Source organism: Myotis lucifugus, unplaced genomic scaffold, assembly GCF_000147115.1.
Source record: "Myotis lucifugus unplaced genomic scaffold, Myoluc2.0 scaffold_586, whole genome shotgun sequence".
NCBI lineage: Eukaryota > Metazoa > Chordata > Mammalia > Chiroptera > Vespertilionidae > Myotis > Myotis lucifugus.
The window spans coordinates 359,463-371,238 of NW_005871634.1; the positions used below are offsets into that span (position 1 = coordinate 359,463).

General features: G+C 52.1%; 1 protein-coding gene and 1 pseudogene across 1 annotated transcript in view; both read left to right on the forward strand.

Moving 5' to 3' along the window:
* The window catches only part of KIF26B (kinesin family member 26B), a 178,433-nt gene that overhangs the window by 62,059 nt on the left and 104,598 nt on the right, over positions 1–11,776 (forward strand). The gene's annotated exons all lie outside the window — the stretch shown is intronic.
* Positions 5,456–6,550, forward strand: LOC106694715 (annotated as a pseudogene).

Consider the following 11,776-nt stretch of genomic DNA (forward strand, 5'->3'; position numbering starts at 1 on the left):
CCAATTGTTCTCACGGGTTTAAGCTATTATATAAATACCTGAGTCCCCCCCATGGACATTTAGATTAAAAGGCCAGGGACTATCTTGTGAGTGCTTCCTGTGGACCAGGAAATGTTCTAAGGGTTTTTACATGTTTCAGGATATTTAATCCTCACCTCATCTATATATATATAAAAGCCTAAGTGACTGTTCGACTGTTCGATCATTCCACCATTCAACCGATAGCTATGACACGCACTGACCACCAGGGGGCAGATGCTCAATGCACAGGTATGGAAACATGGAACAGACTGATGAATCTCAGAGGGAAGGCGGGAGGGGAGAGGGCGGGAAGAGATTAGTTAAAGATCTTAAATGCATACTAGAGGCCCGGTGCACGGATTTGTGCACCGGTGGAGTCCCTCGGCCTGGCCTGTGGGGATTGGGCCGAATCCATTCACTGGGCCTCCAATATCCCCCGAGGGGTCCCAGATTGCGAGAGGGCGCAGGCCAGGCCGAGGGACCCCACCCGTGCACAAATCCATGTACCAGGACTCTAGTCATTTTATAAATGAGGAAACCAAGACACAATGAACTTGCAGATCTTTGCCTAAGGTCAGACAGTGAGCGACAAGGGGCCATGTGGTTCCCAAGCCCCGTCTCTGAACCCTAGACTATGCTCCCGGCATAGAGAGGTGCCACCCAGGCCACATGTATGATGGTACAAAGAAGCAGCCAGTTGGCCGACAGGAAACCTCTGAGGAAGGAGGCAGCTTTGCTGGAGGTGCTGCTCCACAGATTAGGAAAAGGCACCAGATGGCTGCTTCCTGTGCCCAAGTCCGCTGAGCATCGGCAGGTCCAAGTCCAAACCCAGGCCCGGCGGCAGCAGCAGCAGCCAGCCACACGGCTTCTTTCCCGGCTCCCTCCACCTGTGTGAGCCCGAGGGCACGTAGCTCCACCTTCACGCCCTTCCGTGTCATCTCCTCTGGGTAGACAGCTGGCAATAGGAAGGTCAAAGGCATTTTTTAGGAGTGGAAACGGATATCATCTTGTACCTGCACCTTTCAAACGCCGCGCTTTAGTCCCCATTCCCAGTGCCAAACTTCCAGGATGAATTTGCTGCATCTGGTGGTAACAGGGCACTCCGTCTTCAGACCAGATTCCTTGCCCAAGGGCCCCCATTTCCTAATGAGTAATCGCTGCAACGTTCAGAGAAAATGCTGCTGGTCCCATCCTGTGTGGACATTCATCAAACATGATGCGAGCCCAGTCGGGAGCGGTGGCGGTGTCCTCAGCCTGCAAATAAGAGCATGGAATTCACTCTCCCGACCCTATAATTTTCCAGGGTTAGCGCTTCCATCAAGGTTTGGAGCGGCCGATGATGACACTGTTCGCGGCCCTACAGCCCCGGGGAGGGGCCCAGGCCCGAGTCGGGCTCACCGAGTGGCTGGCTGCGGTCCTGCGTCCACTTGCCTTTTACCATCCAGGCCCCTTTGTGGAAGGAGAAGGCAGAGGCGGGAGGAAGCCGCCGCAGGGACGCACCCCGCCCTGCGCGCACATCACAGACACGCAGCATCGACAGACTAATTACAGCGGCGGGTTGAGCATGTCCGCCTCCGGCGCTCCGTTTGCAAACAGCCAATTATTTCCGTCCTGCGGCTGCGAAACAGTGGCTCCTCGGTTACGTTTCCAGGGAAGTCCAGCTGGCCGCCGCCTCCCCTCTTTTGCTTCGATTGATTGATGGATGGATGGAGGTTGGGATTCTCACTCCTCTTCCATCCCCGCCCGGTTATTTATTGATTTTGTTGAGCCTTTCGGACCTGCCTTCAGACCAGCGGCCGGGAACGTCAGGGTTCCATCATCTCACCTGTGCACAGCCTTCTCTGCTGTGGAATGTGCTTCCAGGAAGAGTCACCAAAGCTTCATACTTACACCCGCTCAGGATCACAAGGACCTCTGTCCCCGGCATCCATGTGTGTCTTCCCTCTACAACAGCGGTTCTCAACCTGTGGGTCGCGACCCCTTTGGCGGTCGAACGACCCTTTCACAGGGGTCGCCTAAGACCATCCTGTGTATCAGATATTTACATGACCATTCATAACAGTAGCAACATTACAGTGATGAAGTAGCAATGAAAATAATTTTATGGTTGGGTCACAACATGAGGAACTGTATTTAAAGGGCCAGAAGGTTGAGAACCACTGCCATACAACGTGAGGCTGGTTACTAGACGATGGGGTGGAATATAGGGGGGAATGTGACCTTGCCATGAAGGGCTTTAGGATCGACTGAGTCATTGAAAGGATGCAAAGGTACTTTGGGGTCACCGGGACTGGGAAAAGAACTAAGTTCTAGAGAAAGCAGCAAAACCAGAAGGCGGTGTGGAGGTGGAGGAGTGGGTGAGGCGCCCAGCACGCGGCCCTGGCTGGGCCCCTGCTCTGCCACGGCGCACGGAGGAGTGAAAACCCCTGACATGAGGACTTGTGACTCGTTGCAGCCTGATGCCAAATCTATGATTCCAGGTTCATAGGTCGCTCCCCGGTCCTCTCACTTGTTTCTGCCGGTGACCAAGTAGGATGAGGAAGGCAAGAAAAGCCCTGGATTAACTGTCGCCCGAGTTATGGACAGTTTTCTTACAGCAGAGTCAGCTTACCATCTTCTCTCTGGGTCACGTGGCTCTTAGGTCAGGAGTGAGCAAAGGTGGCCGAGGGCCACATCCAGCCCGAAGCCACCTGAGTTTGTAAATAAGGCTTCGTTGCGACGCAGCCGCCCCCGGGTGTTTCTGGACGGTGTGAGGCACCTACGATACTGGAGGTGAGTAACTGAACAGAGACCGCTCAGCTTAAAATGTTTACCGGTTAACTCTGCAAAAAGTTTGCCCGCCCCCCACCCCCGCCTTAGAGAAGACGTCAAGGAATGCCAGTGTGGGAGTTTCTGGAAAGCCCTCTGGCCCCGCAGAGCTGTGCGAGAGAGGGGTGTGCTTTCTGGAAGAGATGCAGGCGTGTGGGCAGGTGCCAGCTGCCTCCTCTCCCAGTGGCAGGGAGCACGGAGCCCGCGTCTGTGTGGGGGCAGGACACGGCTCCTGAGTGAGGCCACCCTCTCTAGAGGGATTTGGGCCATCATGGCCCAGGTCCGTTCAACAGACTTTCTTGAACTTCTGCACTCAGAACAGGAGTTCCGAAGATGAGGAAGGCAGAAGCCAGCCCTTCTGAGAAGCGGGGGAGGCAGACATGCAAGCAAATTTTGCAAACAGAAGTGACCAAAGTGCCCGGCCGGCATGGCTCAGTGGTTGAGTGTCAACCTATGAACCAGGAGGTCACGGGTTGCAGGCTCCATCCCCAGTGGGGGGACATGCAGGAAGCAGCCGATCAATGATTCTCTCTCATCATTGATGTTTCTCTCTCTCTCTCCCTCTCCCTTCCTCTCTGAAATCAATCAAATATATATTTTTACAAAAAGTGACCAAAGTCAAATCTCCCAGCTTGAGTCCCTGTACACAGGGGAGCAGGGTTGACGGGAACCCCAGGAGCGCACCTCGCTCTCCGCGGGAGACTGGAGGAGGCCCAGCACTGAACCCCAGCACTCTGGGGTTCCCCTCGTTCCTTTCATTCCCATGAGAGACTCTTCCTGTCCATCCCCCGAGTCCACGAAGCCTCCCAGAGCTGTCTTCCCTGGCCCAGCTGAGCAGACACTCCGGGAAACGCTTTCTTAGGGGGAGGGGGAGGGGAGAGCCCCTGAGTCCTGGACCAATTCTCCAGCAAGGTTTGGGGGAGCCCATTTGGAAGCCTGGGTCGCTGAAACCCGGACTCGCTCTCTGGCTCTGCTGTCTCAGCTCACTTTTCCAACCTTGTGACCAGTCGGCTGAGCTGATACTGTGTTCAGCAAGCAGCCAGCGACCAGCCAGCGTGCGTGACGACAGCGGTCAGTGTAATCTGTTGCGAGAAGCCCACCGAGGAGGAAAGAAATTAATATCCATCTTTCCCTCCAATTAGCCGGAGCTGCTTGAGCCCCGCCTCGGCCCGAGGGAGCCTCCGGGCCTGCCTGTGGCTCCCGGGGAGGCTGAGAGCTCTGTGCTCGGCTTCCAGGGGCATCTGTGGTCTCGCAAGTCTGGCTGCGCGCATGGCGTGCTAAGTGGCGCCGTCTCAGGCGAGGACAGTGTCTTCCTGGAGGTGGAATGCAGGTAGGCCAATGAGTTCCCATGGCCGCAGGAATTTAATGTGAGGTGTCGTGAAGACGGGAGATTCTGACTGGGAATGGTGGAAGAATTTTGCAAAGCTCCAGGAACCGACCTTCTCACTCAGGAATACCATTGAGAGTGGAGTGAGTTACACCAAAATCTGGTCAAATGGGGCCCGGCCGGTGTGGCTTAGTGGTTGAATGTTGACCTATGAGCCAGGAGGTCACGGTTCAATTCCTGGTCAGGACACATGCCCGGGTTGCAGGCTTTATCCCCAGTGTAGGGCGTGCAGGAGGCAGCCAATCAATGATTCTCTCTTATCATTGATGTTTCTATCTCTCTCTCCCTTTCCTTTATCCCTGAAATCAATAAAAAATCTGATCAAATGCAGTGGCTTCAAGACACATTGAGGGAATGCTTTTACACAGACAGACTTGTTTTTTTCTCTATATAATGTTTTTTAAAAAGTTAATCTCTAAATTGTTTAAAGTCCAGTTTTGCACTAACTTCCCGAAACATATAACTTGTGCATTTGTTACATTAGTGAGTATTTCCGCCAGCAGATCAATGCCACGAGCAGACCCAGCTCTTTTCAGTCTGTCCTCAAACTTCTGCCAGTTCCCGAGTCTCTGACAAGAGAGTAGCCTGCGGTCAACACAGGAAGCACACACCAGGAACGGGAACGCCCATCAAAAGAACACGCTGGTCTCTGACTCCACAGCTGCTACTACCGACCCATCCGCGGTGCCGGGCTGTTTGAGAGCCGTGGGGAGGGGGGTCGAGGCTGCAGGAGATGGGGGGCCAGAGTGAGGCGGGTCCACTGACCTGGTGAGCACGTGTGTGTGCTTATGTGTGTGCGCATGTGTATGCATGCATCTGGGCACATGTCTACACACAAGGACTTGTGTGTACATGTGCATGTGCACACATGTGGATATGCAGGTGGGCATGCAGTGAACATGTGTGTGCATGCATGTGTGTGTGTTTCTGTGTATGTGTGCACAGCACAGGGTGTTTCTTACTGGACAGGGTTGTGGCATCCGTATCCAGAAGACAAGCACCCAAAATTGTGTGCTAAGAGGGCCCCGATATCGCATCTAAGGAGCAGGGCGGTGGCATGACATTCTCCTGAGAGGGCTCCTCATTGCAAAACGCCCCGTGTGTCATGTGCCATTTTTATGAAAATATGAGGAGGTTGGAGAAAAGAATAAGAAAATAATGAGGCTTTTGCTGGAAAGAAGGGAGCTGTTTGCCAAAGGAGGGAACCGGGCTTAGAGAGTGATTGTTTGGGCCCCTTCCCCAGCGAGCTTCTAAAGTGAACGCAGCCAGCGGGCGCCCCCAGCAATGGAGACGGTCATTTCTTCACATAACTCCCCAGCTCTGGAAGATGAGGATCCTCAGAGACCCCAGAATCCAGCAATAGTGTGTCTACTTCCTTCATGGAGTCTCATCGCTGCTATGACCCGATTCCCACAAGCTCCAAATTGGTTGTGGTTGACACTTCCCTGCAGGTGAAAAAAGCTTTCTTTGCTTTGGTGACTGATGGTGTACGAGCTGCCCCTTTGAGGGCTAGTAAGAAGCAAAGTTTTGTGGGCATGCTGACCATCACTGATTCCATCAATATTCTGCACCGCTACTACAAATCAGCCTTGGAACACATCTAGGAGCTGGAAGAACACACGATGGAAACTTGGAGAGAGGTCTACTTACAGGACTCCTTAAACCACGTGTCTGCATTTCTCCTAACGCCAGCTGGTTTGATGCTATCTCTTCATGAATCCGGAACAAGATTCATAGGCTGCTAGGATCAGGCAACACCTTGTACATCCTCACCCACAAGCGCATCTTCAAGTTCCTCAAATTACTTATCGCCGAGTTCCCCAAGCCAGAGTTCATGTCTGAGTCCCTGGAAGAGCTACAGCCTGGCACCTATGCCAACATTGCTATGGCCTGCACTACCACCCCGTCTACATGGTTCTGGGCATTTTCGTGCAGCACCGAGTCCCGGCCCTGCCTGTGGTGGATGAGAAAGGGCGTGTGGTGGACATCGACTCCAAGTTTGATGTTATCAATCTGGCAGCAGAAAAGACCTCAACAACCTAGATGTGTCTGACCAAAGCCCTCCAGCATCGATCACGTTACTCTGAGGGTGTCCTTCAGTGCCCCCTGCATGAAACTCAGGAGACCATCATCAACAGGCCGGTGGGAGCAGGAGTTCACCGACTTGTAGTGGTGGTTGAGAATGGAGTGGTCAAGGGCATTGTCGCACTGTCAGACATCCTGCAGGCCCTGGTGCTCACAGGCGGAGATAAGCCCCGAGCTAGGGGAAGGGGTCGGGTGGCACCAAGGGTTATGCCCACTCACTGCCTGCACCAAGCTTGGAACCACAGATGAAACCTTGAGAGAATTGTGACTCTGTTCCCTGCCCAGGAGCCCTCTACCCTTCTACCTGAGAGCCAGGGAAGATATGGGGAAAGGAAGGAGAATGGAGGAAAACTTTCAGCCTAGCCCCGTGGTCGGCAAACCGCGGCTCGCGAGCCACATGCGGCTCTTTGGCCCCTTGAATGTGGCTCTTCCACAAAATACCACGTGCGGGCGCACACGTACAGTGCGATTGAAACTTTGTGGCCCATGCGCAGAAGTTGGTATTTTGTGGAAGAGCCGGTATTTTGTGGAAGAGCCACACTGAAGGAGCCAAAGAGCCACATGTGGCTCTCGAGCCGTGGTTTGCTGAGCTGCAGTTTGCCGACCACTGGCCTAGCCCATCCCAGCCCCTGTCCACTTAGACATGCCCCCATTCTGGGTGAACTATGGGCTCTGGGCCGCTCAGACAAATTCTGATCGCTAAGAGAGTCAGTCTTTGCCTCTCTCTCTGCCCCTGACTCCCCCACCACAGCACAACTCTTCATAAAAACATTTTTATTCATCCTGTTTCATGCTGTATGGAGGAAGCTGAGACCATTTAGTCACATTTCTTCCCATAGTAGGAGTAGGGAGGATCGTGGGGAGGAAGGCCTTTGGGTTCCTGTGTGATCTTCATACGAAGAGAAGTGGGGTTGGGTGGAGGAGGACTGCAAGTGATTAGTTAAGGTTACTGCTTTTCATGGCAAACCTAATTAAAATGAAGAACCTCTTAAAAAAATTTATTTTTTGGAATTCTTCTACCTTAAAGAAGGAGAGAAAAAGAGGTTGGGAGGCAGGGGAGATGCCCTTGTTACTGAGTTGAGTGACGTTTTTCTTTATTAAAAGGTTATGAAGTCTGGCATTCGAGCCGGCTGATAACAGCTCAGTTACACCCTGTGGTTTGGTTTGGTTCGTTTCTGCGAGCTGTGCTCTTGGAACAGTTTGCATCTAGACTGTTGGATTAAGGGTTCTTGCAGAGGAGATATTATTGATTCAGCAAATGAGGCTGCTTGCTAAAGTAGTTATTTAAAAAATATATATGTTTTAGAATATATTACATACACACACTATGTCCAAACACACTAAATACATGTGTGTGTGTTGGCTTGTTTTGTAATCTCAGCTGGGGTAGAAAGAGAAGGGTGTCACCTGGCCAGCATGGCTCAGTGGTTGAGCATCGACCTATGAACCAGGAGGTCACGGTTCAATTTCCAGTCAGAGCACATGCCCAGGTTACGGGCTTGATCCCTGGTGTGGGGCATGCAGGAGGCAGCCGATCGGTGATTCTCTCTCATCATTGATATTTCTCTCTCTCCTTTTCCCGTCCTCTCTGAAATAAATAAAAATTTATTTTTTTAAAAAAAGGAGAAGGGTCTATGCTGGGAGAGTCCTTGCCACCGGGGGTATAAAGAAGAGACTCCGGCTGCCACTGCAGCAACCTGCCTCCTCCCCCACCAGCATGGCCCCCCGTCCAGCACCAGCACCTGCTTGTCATGTGGAAACGCTGCCTCGTTTGTCGGCTGTGCTTCTGAGCTGCGGCGACAGACACACTAGGTCACTCCGGGAGAATGTCGGGAAGGGGTGACCCGCCTTCACTTGGCATTGTCTGGCTTCTTATCTCAATTAAAATCAAGCCCTTAACTTGGCTTTAATGTGGGGATTTTGTGGTTCACTCTTCTCTTCATTTGTGTGTGTGTGTGTGTGTGTGTGGTTCATTTTTCTTTGGTGGTATCCATTAAAGGGGGGGGCGTAATCCATTAAGGGGGTGGTAGCCGCATTGATTGGCAGAGTCCTCAGGCATTTCGGGTGTATTATTAATATTTGGATGTATTTTAACCTTCCCTACCTGTAGCAAAAGCGATCGTGGCTTAATCAGGGTTATCTTTTACTCCAGAATTAAACCGTGTTTTTTGTGGTTACCGTGAGGTGAGGCCCAGTGAAGTGACTTTTTCAAGTGACTTTTGTATTAGTCAAATCTTTCAAAACTGCCACACAGACTTGTAAAAACTTGTACTCCCACGTATCCGTGATTGAGTGGCATCGTTGCTGCCGTGTTTAACGAAAGGACGACCTAGAGCCCTAATGCAATGCATCCCAGACCCAGTTGCCTTAAACATTGAATCCTTTTACTGTCCACCTACGGTGTGTGCGGCGCTGTGCTGCGCTCCGTGAGGGGGATGTGATCCAGTCCCCGTCTTTAGGGACCCAAGATCTCATTGGAACGTCTTAAAGGTGCACAGGGAAACGGATGCTAAAGGTAGTGGAGGGATATAGGCCCGTTGAGTAGAACCAGAAGGGAATTCCCTGGGGTCAGAGGAACCAGAGGTCACAGTGGATTGGAGTGGGGAGTCATAGGGAAGAAATGGGGTTCGACTTAGGTCTTTAAAGAACCAAGAGGATTCGGATGAGCAAATGCTCCAGGGCACGCATTCTGATTACTCAGAGTTTGGGACTCTCAGCCCAGGGCGCTGTGTTGGGGGGTGAGTGTGACTGGAGGGCACCTGATACCAGGCTTAGTGGCTGTGGCCGGTAGGCTCTCTCTGAGGGACTGTAAGCACTGAGAGCCCGTGTTGCTAATGAATTAGGTGGAAGGGGGTGAACAGGCTGTTGCGATGGTCGAGGCTGCAGTTACTGAGGATCTGGATCAGGCGGATGCGCACAGAAAGCAATGGATTCGAGTCATGGGGTGAGGGGGAGGATTGGCAAGGGCAGCCAAGCAGTTCACGCCTGAAGAATGCTGTGGTCTGGAGCACTCCACAGTCCTTGTCTGACCTCCTGAAGGACGAGAGGCCTTCCTGGTGTGTTTGAAATTCCCTGACTATTGGTGCACAATCTATGCATATAAAAGGCGAATATGCAAAGTGTCCCCTTGGGAGTTTGACCGGGAGACTGGGAATTTGATGGCTCGCTACGATGTGTGCTGACCACCAGGGGGTGGCACGGAACATGGCGGGCTGAGGGAGTGAGGGAAGGAGGAACATGGGGCGCTGAGGGAGCGAGGGAAGGAGGAACATGGGGCGCTGAGGGAGCGAGGGAAGGAGGAGGCGGGGAGGCAGGGAGGTGGGGAACATGATTGGCCCTGATTGCTGGCCAGGCCTAGGGACTCTACTTGTGCACGAATTTCGTTTACTGGGCCTCTAGTTTTAAATAATCTCTATATAACTTTCAGATGCTCATTTCCTTCTGGATTCCCCGGCACAGTTTCATATTTTCTCTCTCTCCCTCTCCTCCCCGTCTTTCTCGCTCAGAAATATATATGTTTGATTTGATAACTGGCTCAAGAATTTCCAGTTACATTCTGTTCCTCTTCAGCTTCTGCAGATACTTGGGAGGTAGCCAGTGGGAGAGAAAGTGAGAATATAAAAATAAACCCAAAGATTTGGGCTGGAGCGACAGGAAGGATGAAGCCGCCACTAGTGAGACAGAAAAGGCATGAGAAGGAGGAAGATGGGAGTCCGGTTGGAAATGCGGCGTTGAACTGCCCCTGACATCCAAGAGGTGCTGTCTCGCGGGCGGTTAGACAAATGAGTCTGGCGCGCAGGAAGCAGTCTGGGCTGGGGATATAAATTCGGGCTCATTGGCATAGAGACGGTGTTTAAAACCATGAAACTGAGCAGGGTCACCAAGGTTCCCATTTATCTTAAGGACAAAATAACATAAACGCGGAGAGAATGGTAATATTTTCTGTTTATTGAGTTCTAACAATGAGCTCATGTCATAACCGAAAACACACAGCACAGATAAGCTTCTCCAGAAACACATGTGTAATGGTGGTTGAGCTACGTTCCATATGTGCACGTTTATGTGTGCAGGCACCCGGGGTACATGTACAGAGTCACCGGTAACGCCTGGGGCCATGGCATCCCTGTTGGGTGAGGTCTCTCCTTCTAGCTCTGCTGTCCACGTTGGGGTTGTTTTTCTGTCCTCTTCCGTGCGCCTTGCTTTGTGGTGGGTATGAGAAGGCGCAGGAATGGCTGTTCGGCTGAGACGTTTGTAAAAAGTGGGCGGAAACCTTACCTACTAGTAACTTGACTCATTGGAGGGCTGAGGACGGTGAAGAGCAGCCCTTGACGTTGTTAGATGACTGACCGCTGTACCACGGCATCAAGTTCATCCGGAAGAGGCACTTGGGATGCTGACTGGCCCAGAAAGTGTGTCAGGAAGGAGTCACTGTAGACCCGAGGGGAGGAGCCAGGAGGAGAGGGGCGGGAGGAGGAGTGGGAGTTATCGTCAGATATTTGAACGGGCACAGACTTGTATGTTGCTCTAGACCAGTGATGGCGAACCTATGACACGCGTGTCAGAGGTGACACGCGAACTCATTTTTTTGGTTGATTTTTCTTTGTTAAATGGCATTTAAATATATAAAATAAATATCAAAAATATAAGTCTTTGTTTTACTATGGTTGCAAATATCAAAACATTTCTGTATGTGACACAGCACCAGAGTTAAGTTAGGGTTTTTCAAAATGCTGACACGCCGAGCTCAAAAGGTTCGCCATCACTGCCCTAGACAGAACTCGGATTCGCGGGTAAGGGTTGCAAATGGATAAATCTGCATTTAAATAGAACTTCCGTGCACCCACCACCCTGTTGGCATAACATGTGTCAGTGGGGTGACCACCAGTCGGGGGCACAACCAGGGGGACTCCCATGGGCCAGGACCTCTCAGCTCTGCCAGCTGAATTCCATGGGTCTCCGTTGGCATGTCTCAGAAGCTAACGATGGGATGGTGTGGGGGAGGTAGAGGAGGGGTGGGGGGGCTGAATGGTGATGGAGAGAGACTTGGCTTGGAATCAGGAAATGTTCTCAGTAAAACAGAGGTCACCTGGTCTAATCTCACTTTATAGAAAGAGAGAAGACAGGATCCACACACCAGTTTACCGGGGGGAGCACATTGATTCAGACCTTCTCCTCTTAGTCCCTCTCCCGTGTCTTCCCAGAGTTCTGTTACGTGTCAGATTGGGGCAGCAGCTACCACACGAGAAAGTGCTTGTCACGTGCCAGGCATGGGGCTGGGCCGGGCCCTGCGCATGCATGTCCTTCTTTACAGTGTCACCTGTCAGCGGTGTCTCTTAAGACCGGCGGTGGGCCGTTACCCTTTCTGACTGTGAGGGTTCCCCATCAGCGGTAACGGCAAAACTCTGTCACCATGCCTGGGCGCAGGGCAGGCCGCAGCCACCGCTCAGACTGGGGCAGGACAGGTGTGGGTCCCTG